The sequence below is a fragment of the Lactuca sativa genome, chromosome 4 (assembly GCF_002870075.4).
Source record: "Lactuca sativa cultivar Salinas chromosome 4, Lsat_Salinas_v11, whole genome shotgun sequence".
Taxonomy (NCBI): domain Eukaryota; kingdom Viridiplantae; phylum Streptophyta; class Magnoliopsida; order Asterales; family Asteraceae; genus Lactuca; species Lactuca sativa.
The window spans coordinates 69,923,224-69,942,304 of record NC_056626.2 but is presented as its reverse complement, the minus strand read 5'-3'; the positions used below and the strand labels follow the sequence as shown (position 1 = coordinate 69,942,304).

The following is a 19,081-nucleotide window of genomic DNA, read 5'->3' as shown; positions in this document are numbered from 1 at the left end:
ACTCAACTATTAAATAATTGCAAACTAGTCCCTGCACTTTATAATTAATACAGTTAACCCCAAAATTAATTCTAATTAATTTCTGGCTAACTATTAATTAAACATTATGATTTCTAATCAATATATTAATCTTTTAACATATTAATAAATCATTTATATTAATTTATTAATCTTATAATAAATCAATATCTCTCTTTTCATAATTTCCTTGTCCGGTTGCTAGGTTTGAGGGCAACCCAAAAGAACCGTGCTGCTATCAATTCAAGTACATACTAATTATAGTTATGGGCTTAGACACCTAATCCAACAGATTATTGGTTGGACTTGGGGAGCACTAGTTTATCTATCGAACCAGATTGTTTATTTAGGCGTGTTTGTGTATAACAGGTTGTAGAGGCATAATAGACAGAAGTGATTCTTTATCTACTTTTGTTGCTTTTTCCTACCAGGGGTATTTAAGTCCTTTCAGTCCTGCAATCCTCATTGGTTTAAATATTTACAATATAGCTCCTCTTGAATAATGTATTTTCCCCTCTCATTTTGAGTAATTAGAAACAAACCGTTAAGATATGTTGTTGATTGAAAAAAAATCATTTGTATTTTATTAATTTATTGCTAATTTATTTTTACTTCTGATTTATGTCACTTATAACATGTTACCTAATTAGAGAAACAATTCATGTGTAACATCATTATATAAACAGTCTCTGTGTACCTCGGCCCACATACATCCACTCACCTCCCTACAACTTATGTTCTGCCTCTGTTGGTAGTTTTGTTAATCCCCCAAACCAGTGGTTTATAAAAGGAAGACGCATAGGGGTAAAATGGCCACAACACAAGTTATAGCAGATAAGTAAAAAATTTTAGGGGAAAAAAATTACTTTTTACATTATAAATTAAAGTTGGTAAAAATATTCTTGTCTACTTTTTAACGATCATAGTGATTGAGCTTAAAAACTTAAAATCATCAATTATGGAGAATGACCAAATTGCCCCATTAACTAAGATTTCACAATTTGACACATTCCTTATATATGTGAAATCCTTTCCATGTATATATAACCCACATAATTAATTCTACCTTATATATCTTCCCTCATTTATTGTATATTAAGGAAAAAATAATATGTATTTTAAAATTTCCTTTCATAACTCCTGGCCAAACAAATTTTTTCCAAAATATTCAAATTTTTTTAGTTTCCTATCCCACTCCCGGGTAAACAGAAATCCTATATCCACTCCCATCAAAACCGTTCCCCCATTATTTATGCATAACTTACCCACACAGAGGAGAATTTCACTATACGTCTTTGGTCGTGTTTCCATTCTTTCCACTATTCGGTGCTTCTAATCCTTGCGTTTCCAGGTTTATTTTTTTCCTTCGCTTTTATATTCTTCCGTCGATCATCTTCTTTAGCCATCAACAACAAAAGTAAGAAAAGGACCAGAATCAATCAGGCCTTTATTTACAACCAAATGTTTTTTTTTTGTAACTTCAAGCATTGACTTTCAAATATTAAAAAGGGTGATAATTAACTACAACATGTTTTTTCTTCTCTTTTATTTTCCCCTGGCACGACTTATTTGCTTCCTCTGTTCAATTTTTGTGGGTATCGAAACAATTTTAATGGTATCAAATTCTTTTAGTTACTCTTTATATGCTTATGATCTTGAATACGTAATTAAATAATGCTTATAATCTGATTAGTTCAACAACAAGCTTAGGCCCCTATGCATTAGTGTAGACTGAATATGTGAACGAAATATTATTCATATTATGAATTTTAATGGTATCAAGTTCCTGCAAAATTATTTTTGTTGCAAATTAGTATATTTAAAACTTGTAATGTTGTATTTCTAATGCACTCGTTATATTAAAGTACAGATGTCTCCATTCCCATTAAAAGGAGCTCCAACAAGGCCACACATGAATATACATCTTTAGGTGAGATTTTACATATGTATGATATCAATGTAGGAGGAATATACGGGACAATCTCCGTCATGCTATGATATATATTCATGTTTACTCATACTAAGGATCACGAGGGGAAGACTTTTCATGTTAACAAAGCTAAAGAGGTTTATGTAAGCTTAATTTTAATTTATTTGATAATATAAACTTAAAAAATCTTGTATAAACTATATATTAATGCAACAATAACATTGTAGGATTTTTTGTGTCTCGACGTGCGGATTTGGCACTGTTAGGAAAGGAAGTTGATGAAAGTGAACTGTTTTATACATCTATCGGAGGACATGACCATAAGAGAAGAATTTATGGGCTTGGATCATATGGCACGTCCATTTTTCATGAAAACTCTTCTCAAACATACACTTCACCTGAGACAACTTCTAAAAAACATCATTTTGACATGAGAAATATGGTCAATGATATGAGAAAAGTAGACAACCGAAGAACTTTAATGACATGAGAAATATAGTCAATGATATGAGAAACACAAATAATAAGTGACAAGTTTTTTTTTTATTGCATGTTTAGGATTTCTATTTGAGTTTGACTATTAGATTAGTTTTGTTGGTGTTTTGGACAAATCATAATTTAATTCGATCATAAACTATTTTTCATTAAGAATTTATGTAACTTTTTTATTGTTTATTGCAATTTTATAATGTTTATTTTATTATAAATTTACTTTGGGAATTTTTTAGTTACTTATGTATGTATTTTGCTACAGAATTAATCATGTCATCATTTTTGCTATTGTTATTTTTATGTTGTTACCACATATATTTTTACAAAGTTATTATGTAGGTTAATTGCTATGGATTTTGTTATTGAATCTATTACGTCTCATTTTTTTTGCAACGGAAGTAGACCCTAATAAATTTACTATGAAATATTTGCAATAGAAGTGCATTGCAGTAATTTTACTATGGAATATTTGCTAGGGAAGTAAATCGTGGTAAATTTACTATGGAATATATGCTACGAAATTACGTCGTAGTAAATTTACTACAGAGTATTTGCTATGACATTATCCATAGTGGATTCGCTATAAAAATTAGTTACATATTTAGTTTGTAGTTAATTTACGACAGATTTACTATAGACCGGGGCGTAGTTAATTCACTACGGACTGGCTACGGAAAAAATGTAGTTAATTTGCTACGATGTTGCTACGGATGTAGTCCATAGCTATTTTTCTACGGACTCAAATTGTTGCAAATTCCGTTACGAAAGTACTACGAATTCCGTAACGAACCTTTACTAACGAAGAATTTGCCTGTAGAATGGTTCTATAACAAATTCCGTCTCTAATCATGTTTAACTACGGATATCATGTTTTAGCTACAGAATTATTCGGTAATTATTTTAGATTTTTCTTGTAGTGAAAGTAAATGAGATTGAATTTTGGTGATTAAATTGTTGGATTAGATGTCTAAGCCCATAACTATTATTGGTATGTACTCGACCCGAGAGTAGCATGGTCCATTTGGGTTGCATATCATCAGGATAATTTGTTAGGATGGATTCTTGAGAGAAGGTTATATATATGATTTATTAATATATTATAAGTTATAATATATTAATATGAAATCATATGTTTTAATTAGTATTGATCAAGAATTAATTTGGAATTAATTTAGTGAGCAAAAGAGACTAATTAAATCAATGGGGACTAATTATGGTAATTAGTGATATTTATATGTGTTGGGCTTATGATCCATGTTGGACTAAGTTTATGTATGGATACATAAAGAGTTGGGCCACAAGAACCATGGATCATAAAACCCATGGGTATGGGTTTGGATTAACCCATGACCTTTGGAATCCCACATATAAATATGTTACTTCATAGCTAAAATCACCACTAATGTATTCTTGGAGGATATGGATGGTTTGGTGAGGCTAGGATTCTCTCTCAAGTTCCACTGTTGTCCATGATGTGTTGTGATCCCATTTAAGGCTTCCACACTATTGGGGCTAAGCTTTTAAAGGCTAAATTCATCAAGTTCTACAAGCTACGCTAAGAGGTAAACTTCTAACTTGTACTTTATGTAGTTTATATCATTTGTATGCTAGTTGTAGGCTTAAATCTTTGGAAACAATATTGAATATATAATTAGAGAAAACATAGATCCAAAGCTTTTAGGGTTGTATGTGCACCATAGGATTGTAACACCGAAAATTTCAAAATATTTTTTCTCATAACATATTCATTTAATTTTCATAAAAACATTAGTGTTTGAAACTCCAATCCATGTCATACAAAGAATCCCAAGATCACATAACATAAAAATCCCATGTGTGTGTACTGATCAAGCCGGCGCCTTCCCACGGTCATCACTAGTACCTGAAACAAATAACACCAACACTGTAAGCACAAAGCTTAGTGAGTTCCCCAAAATACTACACATAACACATGTTAGCCACTCGAGGCTATAACTCTGTGGGTCCGTGGACCCTACTCTGTGAACCCTCTGGTTCTAACTCTGGGAACCTTCCGGTTCCAACTCTATAAACATTCACAACATAAATCACATAGAAATAATGCAGTACAACACATAACATACATATAGCATACAAATACTCTGTCACATAACTCTGGTTACCTACTCAAGGTAAAGTATAGTGAGAAGACTCACCTCGCGTATCTCGATAACTCGCAAATCCCGGAAATCACTCGCGCTCGATCCTCCGAGCTATAATCCTCCTATAACACAATATATCTCTAATTAACACTTTCACAACTAAGGTTGACTACCCCTATCAAGTCAACACTGGTCAACTCTAGGCAACGGTCAACGGTCAACTTTGACCGGACTCGATGAGTGAACTAGAGCGACTCGGCGAGTCTATACGTGTTTACTGACTCCCTAGGATCCTCTCTTGACACGTCGAGTACTTCCCTGACTCGACGAGTTCCACCTGGCATGAATCGCGGGGCCACCACGACTCAACTCGCCGAGTCTCAAGAACAACTCGGCGAGTTCCAGCTTGACTCAGTCCACCTGTCAACCCTCTCTGACTCTCCCTGACTCACTGAGTCAACCCTTAACTCGGTAAGACCACTCGCTGAGTGGTTATGGACAATCTTCATGCTACTCGCCGAGTCTGTTCTTTAGACTCGACGAGTCTAAGCCATGCATGAACTCAAACTCACTCCTGAGGTCAGATCCGTTCCAGTAACTCATAGATCCAGTCCTTCCAAGCACATTTATCACGTAAAGTTACAATCTTGGTGCTCATGCAAAGGTCCAAAGGCCTTATTTGATGATATGGTCTCTAGAATGTTATTCTAAGATCATAGCCTCCATTAACACTCATAAAGCTTGAGGGAAAAGAGTCTCTGGACCTCTTTGGGTCCAGATCTAAAGCATCAACACATAAAGAGGCCAATTACTCCATAAATCATTCCACAAAGAAGCCCTAACTCTAAGATTTACACCAAGGGCTGAGAAAGGAACGAATGGTTACCTCAAATGAAGTCTCTGGACTCAGGAATCACTGGATTAGCACCTCCTTTGGTCTCCTCTTGCCTTGATCCTCTTCTATATGCAAAATTACCCACAAATAATCAAGGATCTTCCTCTTTTCTCTCACAAAACGCTCAAGGAATCTTTTAGGGTTCTCTCTGGGGTTGGTGGCCGCAAATGACGGCCATAAGCCCCTTTAAATAGGTCTCATACCCTGAAATTTAGGGTTTCATTAAACAGCGTGGACTCGCCGAGTCCGAACACGAACCCTTTCCCAAACCGCGATCATACTCGGCGAGTTTGAGCTCCAACTTGCCGAGTCTCCTCACAAAACACCAAAATTAAGAAGAATAAATAATACCTGGGAATCCGGGCTGTTACAAGGATGTTGTAGTATACTAAAACCCAACAGTGGTATCAAAGCCATGAGCTGTTTTCTATTGTACTTGATGTTACATGTTTTTCCAAGGTTGAAATTCTACCATTTTTGCATCTGACTGCTCACCACGACGTGGCAGTCCTTACCACGACGTGGTGATGCACATGTGTGCAGAATTTCGGGTTTTTTGCTTGGTATTGGATGAGGATCATTACCTAAACTATTTTTTTGAACTTAGAAATATGTTTTCCAAGAGGGTAATGTTCTTGCTTGTCCAAATAAAAGGTAATTGTCATAATTTCAAGATTTGTATTAGTTTATATGTTTATGCTAATTTCTTGACGATTGATGATATGAATGATTTTGCTCTTATGAGTTGGTTTAGATTGATAGAAAAATTATGTGATAATTGTTTTCAATCCAAATTGATCTAAAAATTGTTCATAATATGTGTTTTTGTAACATGTCCTTGAAAAGTCTCATTTATGAATTTTAAAACTCATAAATTTTCCATAAGTTATGAAAATGAAGAGTCCCATTTTTTAATGTTTTAAAGTCCTCCATAACTTGTCCTCAAGTTATGGAACTCAAAAAGTTTTTCCATTAAACTACTTTAAAATCGTAAGTTATGGCAACCATAAGTTTTTTGAATTGTTCAAAATTGCCCTCAAGGTTTGGAATTTGTAAAGTTTCCCCCCATGAATACTTTAATTCCAAATTAAACCCTTAGAATTTTAAAAGTTAAAATTCAACCCTTATACTATTATAGTATTATAGGTTTAATATATATATATATATATGTGTGTGTGTGTGTGTGTGTGTGTGTATGTATAAGAACAAAGTCAGACTTACTGTTAGTAGGCCTTATTCACGAAATCGGTCTATAAGGGGGTATAAGGTTACTGCCTATAAAATGGCAGTTTAATGGGTGTCCACTCTTACCTACCGCTTCCTTGACTGGCGGAGGGTCGTTATCCAAAAGGGTAGGACACGACATTAATTCTCCTTTCATTAAAAGTATAATGATAAATACTAAGTAACAAAACACTTATAATTCCCAATCATAGTTACCTAGAAAAATGTGAATTTTGTGCTAACCCATGAAATTACACTTTGTACCTTACCAAGTCGTTGGTGGAGCGTGTGTGGTTAACTGACACACTAACATGGACTAGTAAGAGTGGCGAATGGTGACTTAATGTTTATCATAGATCAGTGGAGCATGTGTGGTTAACCGGCACATCGATTAGATGATAAAAATTAAGGGTGGCAAGTCAATTTGCATGGTTATTCACACCTTGTTTGTGATCCTCAGCATCCAGTCACAAACTTGAGAGGGCACAATCAAGATTTAAACATGCCATCGAATAGTTTAATGAATCTCAAAGGATCTAGAAGTTTCAATTCACTTAATACCTAAAATTCATTTTCGTTTTTCGTGGTGGAAATTGGTAAATCGTCATTTACCTATCTTAAAACATTTTATAGCTTGGATTACGACATCGATCTTCCAAGTTATAAAATATTGTGTTGGGTCCTAGCCTTAATATTTCATATTGGGTGTTATATTAAGGACTTAAATAAACTAACTTGAATTTCTCATATTGTAGATGTCTGGTTCAGACAACTATGATCTTCCCAAATCTCTTGGAACAAAATTTCCTAATGAAGATGATATCCCACGATTAGATCATGGAAATCATACTTCTCTTCCTCCACCTCCTCCAAATATTCTCCCTAACCCATAAGTTCTTTAAAAGTTCAAGGTCACTCAATCCCTATTGGCAAGCAAAGTCTATATGTGCTTACATCTTGGAGATAAAGTTACATATTGACAGGCTGGGAGAGTTGGGTGTCAAAGTCTCGAGGTAGCTGGTTGTTCACTTGGTTCTTCAGTCACTCCCTAATGACAGATCATTACATGACCCTTATTGATCTAACCTATTTGCTTGTTGCTTCTGAATCAACAATGATTTAGGGCATTGGTAGAGCAAATTTGATTAGAAGGTCTACTTCCCAAACTTCCGTGGACATTGACAATGGTAACATTAGAAGTCCAAAAAAGCTTTATCTTCCCAATGGAAAGGGATCGACCATGGTCTAGTCATTTGACCTAATGGTACAGAGAAAGGCTAAGTTTGAGATTGTCCTATGTACCATTGCTAAAGAGTCCATATGTTTCTTTGCCAAGGGAAGGGGCATTGGTTGCGAAGCTGCCCTATTTACCTGAAAGATAATAAGGATGGTAAATTCGAAAAGTTTGACTCTACTTCGGGTAAAGTCCACTATCTAACTCCATTAAGTTCCTATTTGGAGATTCTTATTACATGATGTGACTAGGTCGCATTTTGATGTTTTGTAGAATCGAAAAAGGAAAGGAAGCTTAGAAGAAGAGTATGTTGAATCTGATCGCAAAGATGGATTTCAATCGCATGATTTGAAGATCAGAATTTTGAGCTGTTCCTTAAGAGTTATGGTAGATTGCTTAGGATTAGATAACAACCTATTTTTCATATGTATTTGCATTGTAAGGATAAGTTTTTCCTGCAATTTTAAAATAAAAGAAAATTTTTGATTTTATTAATTTTAAGTATCCTTACAATGGGAATTGTGAAAATTGTTGTTTATATGATTCCACTGATAGCAATATTGGAAAATGGATTTGATTCATTCGTTTGTGGTACTATCATAATTTACCAAATAAGGAAAGTTTTTCATCACCCAAGTTTCAATTGGACAGACACTTGGAATCCTGCAACTTGTATTGTATGATGAATGAGAATTGTCATCTTTGTGAAATTAAGACTAATTCATTTTTTAAATGTATATGTGAGTCAAGTGAAGGACTAGGAGATCGGGTACATTTGGTTGTGCGTTGATTAGGTCCACCACAAAGAACGATAAGGCTATTCGTCATGATTTACTAAAGTTTTGTAAATATGGTTGTGCTTACAAGTTTATGTATAATTCTGAAACATTGGAAAAGTTTCAGTGTATGACAAGACGAATGAGTAGAATCAAATTAAGCAGAAAGATAAAAGTTTCTCCAATCTAAAAAGATGGGAGACTACTTTAATATCGTGTTTTATGATCATCTTAATGATTAGGAAAATCCATGTCACAATTGATCCTCTAAGTACATCTTGGTGCATTTGTTTGGCTAAGGAAGAGGAATCGTGAATTGTTGAAATGGTTAAATCATGGAAGATGAGTCATACTTCATTCCAAAACAAGTCTTAGAGTCATACTCCAAAGATTGTAACTCGAGTGAAATAATCTTAAGAAAGGTTTATAACACTTGTCAAATGTAGAGTAAAGTGTTTTCATACTCTTGTACATTTGAAATTGGTAAGTTGTGATCTTTTGGATAAAACAAAGACCAACTAAGGCCAATTGTGTAAAGTGTTTGTCTTGATAAGAATCTGCACTAACACTTGAATATTTGCTTTGTCAAGGAATGGTCCTTAATAAAGTGAATCTTATATGTCAAGACGTCAGTGGGAGTCATAAAGATCTTGAAAAGTTTCAAAAACTAATCAAGAATAAAACCTGTTGTTTTTTACTAGCACACAACTTGAGGTTTGTAACCTATCGTGTTGACATATTCTTGCTTTTATGCCCATTCCAGTTAAAAGTTGACTATTCATGTGAGTTCTATGAGTTCTCAGTTGTTTGCATAACTACCTGGAAGCAATGGTAGGCCCTTGTTGTAATGACCCAATTTTCACGTCCAAAAATTTCGTTTTAAAACATTACTTTAGAAAACATTAATAATTAAAAACATTGTTTGATCAAACCATGACACAACGTAAACCATGTCTAAAAGCCAAATCATACAACCAATCAAAATATCAGAGTATAAATCCCAGAGAATCTCGTAAATGCGGAAACCAGAGAATGTGTGTGTGACATGCTGCTACCGCCCCAGCTCCTTTCCCCTAGCTGAGGAGGTACCTGAAACCAAAACCGAAAACCGTAAGCACGAAGCTTAGTGAGTTCCCCCATCGTACCACATACCATACAAACACATAACATACATACTGCCAGGCTATTCTGGGGTGCCTGACTACCCGGTACGGCCATTCTAGGGTGCCGTCCTTCCTGTGTCAAGCCATTCTGGGGTGCTGACTACCCGTGTCAAGCCATTCTGGGGTGCTGACTACCCATCGGTCCTAACAACCGATCCTCGGGGACTAGTCCCCTCTTACAATATTTATCGCATATAACATATCAAGCCAGCATGCAAACATATCATCACGTACTGTCAGACATTTCTGGGGTGTCTGAACTACCCTTCGGTCCTATCAACTGATCTCTACTTCTATCTCATATAACATATCATGCTAGCACATAACATATCAGGCAGTAGCAAACCTAGATGATATCACAAAGACAATCATCTAACATACGACTCCTACTGGTGGGCCGGCATTGAAGCCGTAGACCCACCGCTACTGGAAGGTAACTCACCTCGAAGTAGCTGCTGATCTTATCGGGAACTGAATGTCTAATGCTGTTGCTGCTGCTCCGGAAATCCTCCGGCTGCAATTCCCACAACATACTCAATCAAACATTGCTAACTGTTCTTTGGGTAAAATGACCATTTTACCCCTGATCATGCCCTAAGTCAAAGTCAGAGTCAACTTTCAATTGACCCGACTCGCCGAGTTGGCTTTCCAACTCGTCGAGTCCCTACCCAAACAATTGTCCTGAATCCCATTTCTACTCGTCGAGTTAGGCGACGAATCGACGAGTTCTCCTTCTAAAATGATATTCAAGTCCTGCATCCTACTCGCCGAGTTGTATGAACAACTCGTCGAGTTCATCTTCATCCGAAGAACACTTGTTGCTTCGACTCGCCGAGTTGTATGAACAACTCGTCGAGTCTGTTCTTGATCTAAGGAGATTGCCTTGAACTCGCCGAGTCAGGGCATTGACTCGCCGAGTTCCTCCATAGATGATTTTAGCTTCCGACTCACTGAGTCACACCCCGTGACTCACTGTTCACTCGACACTACGAAAAGGGGACAAACTCGGAGAATCGCGAACAGACTCGCCGAGTCACATGAACGACTCACCGAGTCGTTGCCATGCACCCACTAAATACATTGATTTGCTCGATTCCAGTCCATGCCATTCACAGATCTGGACTCCTAGAACACAAATCACACATAAAGTTTCCAACTTTACGTGTAGATATTCACCAATACGGATTTTAGGGTTCAAAATGTACTTAAAATGGAAGATCTCGGGTCTTCAAGCAATGAGGGTCCATAAAGGCTACAGATCCGAGCCCTTAGAGCCCAAACATGCCTAGATCCGAAGTCCCTCAACACTATAAGCTCATTACACAAAGGTCAAGACTAGAAGAAGCCTTGAAATGGCTATCAAAAGCTCTCAACAAGATAATAATGAAGGGACAGAGAGGGTTTCGAGTCCAATACCTCTAGAAGTTCTGAAATGGCACAAAGATTCTGAATCTTCTACCTCTCCTCTTGATCTACCTTCTTCTTCTCTCCAAAACTTCAAAGAAATGCACCAAAATCACTCAAATTACTAAAAGAGGGGTTAGAGCTTCGAGAGGGAGTGTTCTGGACGCAATGGGGGCTGATATGAGGCACAAAACGTCGTTTAAATAGGGTGCAACCCCTAAAAATTAGGGTTTCATCCAACAGCGGTGACTCGCCGAGTCTGGAATATGGACTCGCCGAGTCGCCAACATAGGTCCGACTCGCCGAGTCCAAGGCTAAAGAGAAGGAAAATTCTCAATAAGATTTACATACCAGGAACCAGGTGCTACAAATCTTCCCCACTTATTTTAGACTTCGTCCTCGAAGTCTGCTGCTCGATCCTGAAACAGCTCGGTATAATGCTCCAACATCTCGTCCACCGGCTCCCAAGTCCATTCCGAACCATTGCGGTGCTGCCATTGCACCTTCACTAGCTCCACCCTCTTGTTCCTCAAATCCTTCGACTTCCTGTCAAGGATTGCGACTGGGCGCTCAATGTAATTCAGGCTGTCATCCACCTGAATATCCTCCAAAGGCACTACTGCTGAATCGTCCACTAGGCACTTCCATAGCTGGGAAACATGGAAAGTGTTGTGGATTTGGCTAAGCTCGACTGGCAGATCCAGTCTATACGCCACCTTGCCCACCCAGGCCATGACTCGGAATGGTCCGATGAACCTAGGACCTAACTTGCCTCGCTTCCTGAATCGAATGACGCCCTTCCAAGGCGACACCTTCAGGAGAACCATATCCCCGACTTGGAATTCCAAGTCGGATCGACGCTTGTCGACATAACTTTTCTGCCGACTCTGAGCAGTCTGAAGCCTGCTCCGGACCTGCTGAATCCTCTCGGTCGTCTTGAGCACCACTTCGGTGCTCCCCATGACTCTCTGGCCAACCTCACCCCAGCATATCGGGGTCCTGCACCTCCGACCGTACAACATCTCAAATGGGGACGGTCAACACTCGCGTGATAGCTGTTATTGTATGAGAACTCGGCCAGGGGAAGATAGGTATCCCAGCTACCACCGAAATCCAACACGCATGCCCGCAACATATCCTCCAAAGTCTGGATGGTCCGCTCGCTTTGACCATCCGTCTGCGGGTGAAAGGCGGTGCTAAAATGCAAACGAGTGCCCAACTCGTCATGAAATCTCTTCCAAAATCTGGAAGTAAAACGCACATCCCTGTCCAAGATCACAGATACTGGCACCTCGTGCCGCGCCATGATCTCCCTGATATAGATGTCGGCCAATTTCTCGGCCGATATGCTCTCCTGAATCGGAATAAAGTGAGCACTCTTGGTCAATCGATCCACGATGACCCAAATAGAATCCACTCCATGCGCGGTCCTGGGAAGCTTCGTGATAAAATCCATCGTGATATCTTCCCATTTCCACAGTGGAATGTCCAACGGCTGCATCTTGCCATGTGGTCTCTGATGTTCGGCCTTGACCTTCCTGCAGGTCAAGCACTGCTCAACGTACCATGCCACATCCCGCTTCATGCAGGGCCACCAATAATCCAGACGAAGATCCCTATACATCTTCGTCGCCCCGGGATGAATGGAGAAGCAGGACTTGTGCGCCTCCTCCATCAAAATCTGGCACACGCCTCCGTGATACGGCACGCACACCCTATGGTATAGTGTCAAAAGTCCTCGGCAATCATAATCAAAGGAGGAAACCTAACCCACCACACGCTCGCTCTTCCGTTGTTCCTCCTTGATAGCCTCCTGTTGGGCCTCCCGAATCTGCTCCAACAAGGGAGTCACTACAGTCATCCTCATGCACATATCCCTGATCGACGCCGCCTTGCAGCTAAGCGCATCGGCCACCACATTGGCCTTCCCCAGGTGGTAAAGGATCTCACAATCATAATCCTTCACCACGTCCAACCACCGACGCTGCCTCATGTTCAGATTCGGCTGATCCATGAGGTACCTCAAACTCTTGTGGTCCGTGTAGATGGTACATCGAACACCGTAGAGGTAATGCCGCCAAATCTTGAGGGCAAAAACCACCGCCCCCAACTCCAAATCATGCGTCGGGTAGTTCGCCTCGTGAGGCTTGAGCTGCCTCGAAGCGTAGGCAATGACATGCCCCCTCTGCATCAGTACCGCGCCCAACCCTGAAATGGACGCGTCGCAGTATACCACAAAATCCTCTACGCCCTCTGGCAAGGCTTAGATCGGCGCCTCACACAGTCTCTGTCTCAGCGTCTCAAACGCAGTTTGCTGCTCGGGTCCCCACCGAAAGACCACGACTTTCTTCGTCAGCCGCGTCAGGGGTACGACTATCTTGAAGAAATCCTGAATAAATCTCCGATAGTAGCCTGCTAATCCCAGGAAACTCCGAATCTCCGATGGAGACTTTGGAACCTCCCATCTCATCACGGCCTCGACCTTGGCCGAATCGACCAGAATCCCGTTCTGGTTGACAAGGTGTCCGAGAAATTGCACCTCGCGTAACCAAAACTAACACTTGGAGAACTTGGCATACAAGCTCTCCCTCCTCAGGGTCTCCAACACCTCTCTCAGATGCTCCTCATGCTCCTCCTGAGTCTTGGAATAAACCAAGATGTCATCGATAAAGACTATCACAGACCGATCTGACATCGGTTTGCATACGCGGTTCATGAGGTACATGAACGCGGCAGGAGCATTGGTGAGCCCAAACGGCATCACCACAAACTCATAATGGCCATAGCGCGTCCGAAACGCGGTCTTCTGCGTATCCTCCTCCCTGACCCTCATCTGATGATAGCCCGAATGCAAATCAATCTTGGAGAACCAAGATGCTCCCTGAAGCTGATCAAAGAGGTCATCAATCCTCGGAAGCGGGTAACGGTTCTTCACCGTTACCTTATTCATCTCTCGGTAATCTATACACATCCGATGCGACCCGTCCTTCTTTTTCACAAACAGAATCGGGGCTCCCCAGGGTGAACTGCTCGGACGAATAAATCCCTTGTCTAGCAGCTCCTGCAGCTGCGTAGACAACTCCTGCATCTCGGGAGGAGCCAACCGATACGGTGCCTTGGCTATCGGAGCCGCACCAGGAACAAGGTCAATCCTGAACTCCACCTGTCACTCCGGAGGTATCCCAGGTAGCTCCTCTGGGAAAACATCTGCAAAATCTCGAACCAACGGAACCTCGCTCACTGTCGCCTTACCCGCCTCCCGGGTATCCATCATATACGCGACATATCCTGCGCATCCCTTCTGAAGATAGTGCCTAGCCCTCGCTGCTGAACATACAGTGGGTCCACACTGCGGCCTCTTGCTATGAATCACTAACTCTCCCCCGCTTGGGGTCCTGACCCACACTAGCTGCTGCACGCAATCTATCACTGCCCCATTAGGGCTCAACCAATCCATGCCTATAATCACCTTGTTCCCGCGCAACGGAATGGGAACCAAGTCTACCAAGTAGCGCTCCTCAAACAAACGCAGCACGCAATCTCGAAATACCATCGATGCTCGCACCGATCGATCATCAGCAATCTCCACCTCCAAAGGGCTGTCTAACTCGCCCGATGACTCATGAAACTTCTTGCTAAGCACAAGAGAAACAAATGATCGGGACACACCCGAGTCGAACAACACCTGAACTAGAAGGCCGTTCACATGGAACGATCCTAATGCATACATATACATACAGAGCACATATCAATAACATAACATCATAAGAATAAGATAGAGGGAAAGAATCATACCCGTCACCACATCAGGTGCGGCGCGTGCCTCCTCGGTAGTCAGCTGAAATGCTCGGCTCCTCACCACTGGAGCCTCTGCCTTGCCCTGCCGGCCATCCGTGATCCGCAGGGTTGCTGGAGCTGGCGCCTTCACCGACGCTGAAACTGTTAACTAGGGGCAATTGGCCTTCTTGTGGCCCCTCTGGTTGCAGTGGAAACACGGCAACTCTAATGTCTGAATAACTGCTGCCGAAGCAGTGCAATCCCTGCTGATGTGCCTAGAATTGCCGCACTTGTAGTAGCATGATGATCCCATCCTGCACGCCCCCTCGTGCGGCCTGCCGCATTTCCTGCAGCGGCTTGGTCCTGACTGGCCTTTCGGACTACCATCTGATCCCTTGGGCTTCTTCCCCAAAGCCCCTCCTGTCTGTCCCTCCTCTAATTTCCGTTTCTGTATGTGCTCCAAATCTATCTCCCTCTCCCTCGCCCTGGCAATCATAGAGTCCAAGGTAGGGCAAGCCGAAAAGCTAACATGCTCCCGGATGTCAGCTCGTAGCATATCATGATAACGGGTCCTCCTCATATCCTCGTCACCAACATACTAGGGCACCAACAAAAGCCCTCTCTCGGAACTTGGCGGTGATCTCCGCCACAGTCTCCGTCGTCTGTCTCATGTCTAGAAACTAGACCTGGCAATTCGTGTATTCGTGTCATGAAAACGTGTCGGCCACGAATTTGACACGATACGATTACACGATGAGAAATAAGCTTTATCTCAATTTTTAAGATGTATTCGTGTCGTGTATTCGTGTCGTGTCGTGTCTCTCACAGATTCGTGTTTGCGTGTCTGAAATTGCCAGGTCTACTAGAAACTCCATGGCCAGCTGCTGAAGCTCGACAACCGGCACAAACTCTGCCCTGAACCTGGTCACAATGTCCGACCAGGTCATAGCCTCGATAGCTGCGGCTCCCAACGAGTCACCCACTGACTCCCACCAATCCCGGGCTCGGTCCCGTAAACACCCTGCTGCATACCTCACCTTCGACCCCTCGGGGCAGAAGCTAGTCAACTGTGTAGACTCGATGTCTGCAATCCATCGCCTGGCAGCATTGGGGTCTTTCACCCCGTGGAAATCTGGCGCACCACTGCCCCTGAAGTCCTTGAAGGACAGTGTGCGAGATCCCGATTGGTTAGATGCCATATCACTCCTGAATGCCCGAAGGCGATCCTCCATCAACTCCATGATCCCTTCCTTGATCGACCCAAAGAGGATGGGGGTCGACTCAAGGATGCCTCTGGTGATCTCTGACGCGATGAACTCGCGTAGTCCCTCATCTACCGGCTCGGAACCTGATCCCGAACCTGACCCCTCTCCTGAACCACCATCTACCGGCCTCGATCGAAGTACCACCATCACAACAAACATTAGAGATACTGATACTTCCTGAGGGATCACTGATACTTACAAGTTCCCTGGTCTTATCTTGGCCTTCCTTGGTTCGGGTACGGATCCTCTGCTTTCAGTAGTACGCGCCCATACTACCTTCCACATCTATCCGTACCTTCTTCAAGGACTGCCTCGACTCCACCAGATCCCTTTCACTATGGCTGATCACTACTATACTCATCCTAGGCTCGCCCTAGGGAAATCTCTGACTCTACTCGATCTAGTCCTCAGCTGCTGTAGACCTCCTTGTAATGCCAATTAGCCATTACCCGAATACCATCACACATGACGAGGATCAGATAATCCTTCGAGTACCCGACTCATCCCTACAATGGTTGGACTCAAACAAGAGCTGCGCAGTAGGATCAAATCCGGTACTCTAAGATTATTCGACCATGATCACATGTGACGTGACGTATTCGCCTAGTGGCTAATTCCCATTATTCAGAGTCCCACATAGCACGAAGCAAGCAGCATTCAGACAAGGGAAACAACCTCAAGCAACTCCGCTCTCATAGAGAGAAACTGAACTAGCACACAGCGCTAAACTCGCACTATCAGGCATAACCTAAACAGGCTACCCTACTGCTGTCTACTCGATACTAGCATGCAATTCTCATACAACTGAAACACATAAAGCAGGCACATAAGGCATCACTCCTAGATCCTTAGTCCTATTCTAGCATGCTGTTCTACAAAAGCTGATAAACATAACATAAACTTGTATGGGTACTTTGGGGAATACTTACTTGAGCTCGGCCGGTCACGTACATCACACACTTCGTTCTTTCTCGAAACTCTTTTCTCAGTTTTTAGAAAACATTTTCTTTTAGAAAATCCTTTAATCCCTCGATTTGAGTTCAGACACCCCCGAAGGTGTGTCCGAATCCCTCAAACCGGGGCTCTGATACCAACTTGTAACGACCCAATTTTCACGTCCAAAAATTTCGTTTTAAAACATTACTTTAGAAAACATTAATAATTAAAAACATTGTTTGATCAAACCATGACACAATGTAAACCATGTCTAAAAGCCAAATCATACAACCAATCAAAATATCATAGTATAAATCCCAGAGAATCTCGTAAATGCGGAAACCAGAGAGTGTGTGTGTGACATGCTGCTACCGCGCCGGCTCCTTTCCCCTAGCTGAGGAGGTACCTGAAACCAGAACTGAAAACCGTAAGCACGAAGCTTAGTGAGTTCCCCCATCGTACCACATACCATACAAACACATAACATACATACTGCCAGGCTATTCTGGGGTGCCTGACTACCCGGTACGGCCATTCTGGGGTGCCGTCCTACCCGTGTCAAGCCATTCTGGGGTGCTGACTACCCGTGTCAAGCCATTCTGGGGTGCTGACTACCCGTGTCAAGCCATTCTGGGGTGCTGACTACCCGTGTCAAGCCATTTTGGGGTGTTGACTACCCATCGATCCAAACAACCGATCCTCGAGGACTAGTCCCCTCTTACTATCTTTATCGCATATAACATAACAAGCCAGCATGCAAACATATCATCACGTACTGTCAGACATTTCTGGGGTGTCTGAACTACCCTTCGGTCCTATCAACCGATCTCTACTTCTATCTCATATAACATATCATGCTAGCACATAACGTATCAGGCAGTAGCAAACCTAGATGATATCACAAAGACAATCATCTAACATACGACTCCTACTGGTGGGTCGGCATTGAAGCCGTAGACCCACCGCTACTGGAAGGTAACTCACCTCGAAGTAGTTGCTGATCTGATCGGGAACTGACTGTCTAATGCTGCTGCTGTGGCTTCGGAAATCCTCCGGCTGCAATTCCCACACATACTCAATCAAACACTGCTAACTGTTCTTTGGGTAAAATGACCATTTTACCCCTGATCATGCCCTAAGTCAAAGTCAGAGTCAACTTTCAGTTGACCCGACTCGCCGAGTTGGCTTTCTAACTCGTCGAGTCCCTACCCAAACAATTGTCCTGAATCCCGTTTCTACTCGTCGAGTTAGGCGACGACTCAACAAGTTCTCCTTCTAAACTGATATTCAAGTCCTTCATCCTACTCGCCGAGTTGTATGAACAACTCGTCGAGTTCATCTTCATCCAAAGAACACTTGCTGCTTCGACTCGCCGAGTTGTATGAACAACTCACCGAGTCTGTTCTTGATCTAAGGAGATTGCCTTGAACTCGCCGAGTCAGGGCATTGACTTGCCGAGTTCCTCCATAGATGAGTTCAGCTTCCAACTCACTGAGTCACACCCCGTGACTCACTGTTCACTCGACACTACAAAAAAGGGACAAACTCGGAGACTCGCGAACAGACTCGCCGAGTCGTTTCCATGCACCCACTAAATACACAGATTTGCTCGATTCCAGTCCATGCCATTCACAGATCTGGACTCCTAGAACACGAATAACACGTAAAGTTTCCAACTTTACATGTAGATGTTCACCAATATGGATTTTAGGGTTCAAAATGTACTTAAAATGGTAGATCTAGGGTCTTCAAGCAATGAGGGTCTATAAAGGCTACAGATCCGAGCCCTTAGAGCCCAAACATGCCTAGATCCAAAGTCCCTCAACACTATAAGCTCATTACACAAA

The 19,081-nt window shown here is 41.8% G+C and overlaps 1 long non-coding RNA gene across 1 annotated transcript; it reads left to right on the top strand.

The window, feature by feature from the left end:
- Nucleotides 1-1,182: 1,182 nt before the first annotated feature.
- Nucleotides 1,183-2,630, top strand: LOC122197651 (uncharacterized). The gene is made up of 3 exons (XR_006191262.2): nt 1,183-1,369; nt 1,889-2,091; nt 2,176-2,630. It is a non-coding gene; the product is annotated as an uncharacterized LOC122197651 (long non-coding RNA).
- Nucleotides 2,631-19,081: the final 16,451 nt, after the last annotated feature.